Source organism: Piliocolobus tephrosceles, chromosome Y, assembly GCF_002776525.5.
Source record: "Piliocolobus tephrosceles isolate RC106 chromosome Y, ASM277652v3, whole genome shotgun sequence".
In the NCBI taxonomy this organism is placed as follows: Eukaryota; Metazoa; Chordata; class Mammalia; order Primates; family Cercopithecidae; genus Piliocolobus; species Piliocolobus tephrosceles.
Genome location: NC_045456.1, coordinates 17,524,967 through 17,529,364, shown reverse-complemented (window position 1 = coordinate 17,529,364; position 4,398 = coordinate 17,524,967). Strand labels below are relative to the sequence as shown.

At 37.8% G+C, this 4,398-nt stretch overlaps 1 pseudogene; it reads right to left on the bottom strand.

Annotated features, from left to right (window-relative positions):
• LOC111536224 overlaps nucleotides 1-4,398 on the bottom strand; it is a 5,261-nt pseudogene continuing 863 nt past the window's right edge.

Sequence of the window (4,398 nt, the reverse complement as noted above, 5' to 3'; positions counted from 1 at the left end):
TTATACATATATTGAAGAATAGATATTTTTGTAATACCACACTCCAGCTAGAATAGTGCTGTTCAGTGAAAGTTCGTATTTCCCAAAACACAGTCGTGAAGCCGGAAAAGCCAATATCTCAGATGCTTCTATCTGAAAAAAAAAAAAAAAAAAAAAAATCTGCAAAAGGCTAAAGAAACCATCCTAAGATGGTATGTTTTTATGTAATATTTTATTTTTGAAGGATTAGCTAACCTACCTCTTTCTCTTACCAATTTTTCAGATAGAAACATTGCCTTTAGGGGAACAGCCATGTAACAGATTCAAGGGAGCACCTGTCTTGTTGGCTTTAATTTCTAGAAGATCAAACCCATCCATGACAATATGCTGTGTATTTCTGAGGAAGGAATTTCCTCATGGAACTAAAAGTGTACAGCAGGAAATGGATAGAAAGTCAGAGGACATTCAATGTTGCAAAAGGACTTGGTCCTGCTCTCTGATTCTGGGAGAAAAACCAAAAACAAACGAAAAAACAACCTAGGGAGATGACATGGCCCTAGAGAGGTTTGGCTGCATGGTGTGCCCAGGTGAAGAGGGCCATGGGTGGCCTCTCATTTCCTGACATTCAACACAAATCAGAACTGGAAACCACAGCAGGACAAAGCATATCTCATCTCCTTACATGGACCAAAGTCAAAGTCCAGATTCATTGCCACAGAAGCTGAAGACCAGAAAGTACCACTGCCTCTCTGTGGAACACTTTGCATTTTACAAGCACCCCAGGGGAAACCGTGTGCTGTGGTTGGTTTGCTAAATGAACTGGGATGATATTTTCTCTGTTTCACTTTAGCTAGAAAATTAGAGTTTAAAAAATATGGTTGTATTTCTTAGATGCCAGTGTTTAAAGACTGAGCTTCACACCAATGACATTCGGAGATGGCCATGAAATAAGTGACCTAAGAAACCCTGGATGGAAGCTCATGCATAATTCTGTTTTACACTAATTTGCATGGAAATTTTGATTAATGCAACCAAAAAAGGTGAGTCCACAATCTAGATTCTATATTAAGGTGATCACATCCAAAGGAGAGAGACAGTATTAAAGGGAAACAGGTGGAATAAAAACTAAATTAACAAACAAGGAAGCTGATGGAAAGTTACTTCACTTGGCAGAGAAGACAGGGTCTATACTCTATACAAAAGGTCAACCTGAAGCAAAGCTGTGCTCCAAGGGAATGGTGTCTTAGGTAGTACCCTCGTTATTCTCTACTTGGTACTTTTTTCTCTTTTACTGGTAAAAAATGATTTCTCATTTAAGAGCATCCAAAAACCCACTTTCATCTATGAGCCATGCAGGATTCTAGCTCCAGAGCATCCAGGCTTGGCAGGTTTCCGGTCTGGGGCCTGCTTTTAATCTTTCGACACATGTTCTTAGCATTCTAAACTCTTCTATGTCAACACCTATATAAACAGATTCAAGACAACATCTTTCTTGTTGGTTTTAATTTCTAGACCAAACTCATTAAAGACAGTAAGTTTGGTGTTTCTGAGGAGGAGATTTCCTCAGGGGACTAAAAGTGTGTGATAGAAACTCAATACAGGGGCAGAGGACATTCATGAAGATACTGTCAATTAATTTCTGCACCTCTTCTTAGGGTTCCAAACCTTTCTCAGCCTTGTGCCCCAAATGCCCAAGAATAACTGGTTTAAAGCATGGATTCAATCTTTCCTGTAACACAGTTAATGAGTGATAACCATGATTGTGATTAATGTAAAGAAAATATTGACTTGCAAACAGACACCTCAAATGCTTTAAACTATGATTTCTTAACTCCAGTACCAGTGACATTGGGTGTAGATGATTCTTGCGAAGAGAAGGCACAGTCCTGTTTATCATAGAATATTTATCAGCTTCTCTAGCCTCTACCCACTAGATTCCAGTAGAATTCACCACCTTCCCAGGCTGCAACCACCAAAAATGGTCTCTAACTCTGCTAAATGTCATCTTGAGAGCAAAACTGCTCCCATAGATAGCCATGGATTTATTTAATTTCAAAACTACTGACAGTAGGCAGGGTTGAAATCAGGGTTATGCTGAATAAATCCATGAGAAAAGATGGTCACTACAAAAAGAACACCAAGCAAAAACGAAAGTTACCAGCATAGCTACACCTAAGGCCATTTTTTTCTATGAATTTTGGCAAGGTATGTTAACACTGCATATTTGGGACCAGTAGCCAAGGGAACTTCTTAAGAAATGCAGACCTCAAATGAACCCTGCCAGTAACACATCTGATATGTTTGGGCTCTGTGTCCCCACCCAAATCTCACCTTGAATTGTCCCACGTGTCAAAGGTGGGGCAAGGTGGACATAATTGAATTATGGGGGCAGTTCCCTCATACTGTTTTCCCGATAGTGAGTGAGTTCTCAGGAGCTATGATGGTTTTACAAGCATCTGGCATTTCCCCTGCTGGTACATTCTCTCTTGCCTGCTGTGATGTAAGATGAAACTTCTGCCTTCCGCCCTGACTGTGAGGCCTCCCCAGCCATGTGGAACTGCAAGTCCATTAAACCTCTTTCTTTTGTAAATTGCCCAGTCTCGGGTATGTCTTTATCAGCAATGTGAAAACAGACTAATACAACATCAATGGAGATGGACGTTACAATGATCCCCACTGCATTGAATAGACCTTCTATGAGGCTTAGGTATGTTTTCAAGTGAGTTAAAAACTCCTTACGAAAAAATGTCGCCATAATAAATGATACCTTCATTTTGTTTAAAAGGTTAGTGAAAAATTTATTTATTTATCAAAGTTAGTTGCGTGGATAAATACATTTCTATTTGAAGACATTAAAAGAAACAACAACAACAAAACCTAGTTAGCATAGTTAACTTAGTAAGAGCTGGGGAAATCATATCTTTAAAAAGTTAATATTTGGGCCAGGCCCATGGTGGCTCATGCCTGTAACCCCAGCATTTTGGTAGGCCAAGGTGGACAGATTACTTGAGGTCAGGACTTCGAGACCAGCCTGGCCAACATGGCGAAACTCCATCTCTACTAAAAATACAAAAATTAGCCAGTTGCAGTGGCGCACACCTGTAATCTCAGCCACTGGGGAGGCTGAGGCAAGAGAATTGCTTGAACCTAGGAGGCAGAGGTTGTAGTGAGCCGAGATCATGCCACTGCACTCCAGCCTGAGCAATAGAGTGAGACTCTGTCTCAAAATTTTTAAAAAGTTAATATTTGGAGTTGGGAACAATGGATTCTGAAGGTAGATCACATTCTGTCTTGAATGCAGTAGGTAGACATGTTTTTTTAACTGTGGAGATGTTTTTTTTTCCTTCCCACACTTTCAACATTCTTTGTATTCTGTACTGAAGATCAAGAACTAAACTTTCCACTTTTATGTTTCTCCCATGGGGTACTTTTAAATTAAGTTGGTCTCTGGCTATTATATTTATTTTAATCTTTTGAGTTTGTTTTTCCCAACAATAAAGCCTGCAGTTTACTAATGTACTGTCAGATGATGTTGAATACGCAGGAGACAGAGCCATTATCTGTTTCAGTAAACAGATTTTTCTCAAACCAAAAGCTAGAGATTAGGTCAATAAGCTTTTATGGCAACTTGTTAGATTTTCTTAGGAAATCATAAAGATTTTTTTTTCTAGCTCATTTTCAAATTATATGAAATGATGAGAATTAAAAATAAATAATTATAGAACTAATATTTTATAAAATTAGGATCATAAAACCAAGATCCAAATATATTTTTTTTAAATGTATATACCCAGTGTCTTAGGTCAAGTTTTCTAGAAGAGCCTGGAGAAAGGTTCTTGTGCATTAGTTTTTTTAGTAATGATAATAATATTTATTAAAGCCTTTTTATGTGCTAGACATAATACTAAACACCTCATGTGAATTATTTCATTTAATTTTCAAAATAATCACATGAAGCAGGTTTTATTATATTTTTTTCAGATTTAGGGGCTACATCTGCTTGTTTGTTATATGAGTATATTGCATACTGATGGGGATTCAGCTTCTAGCATACCCATTACCCAAATAGTGAACACTGTACCCAATAGGTAATTTTGCAAACCTCACGCCCCTCCCTCTTCCATTTTGGAGTCTCCAGTGTTTATTATCTCCATTTTTATGTCCATATGTGCCCACTGTTTAGCTCTCACTTATAAGCGAGAACATACAGTATTTGGTTTTCTGTTTCTGAGTTAATGGACTTAGGACGATAGCTTCCAGCTTCATCCATATTGCAATTAAAGATTTTATTTTATTATTATTATTTTTAATGGCTGTGTAGTTCTTTCTTTCTTCTTTCTCTCCCTTTCTCTCTTTCTCTCTCTCTCCCTTCCTTTCTTTCTTTCTTTCTTTCTTTCTTTCTTTCTTTCTTTCTTTCTT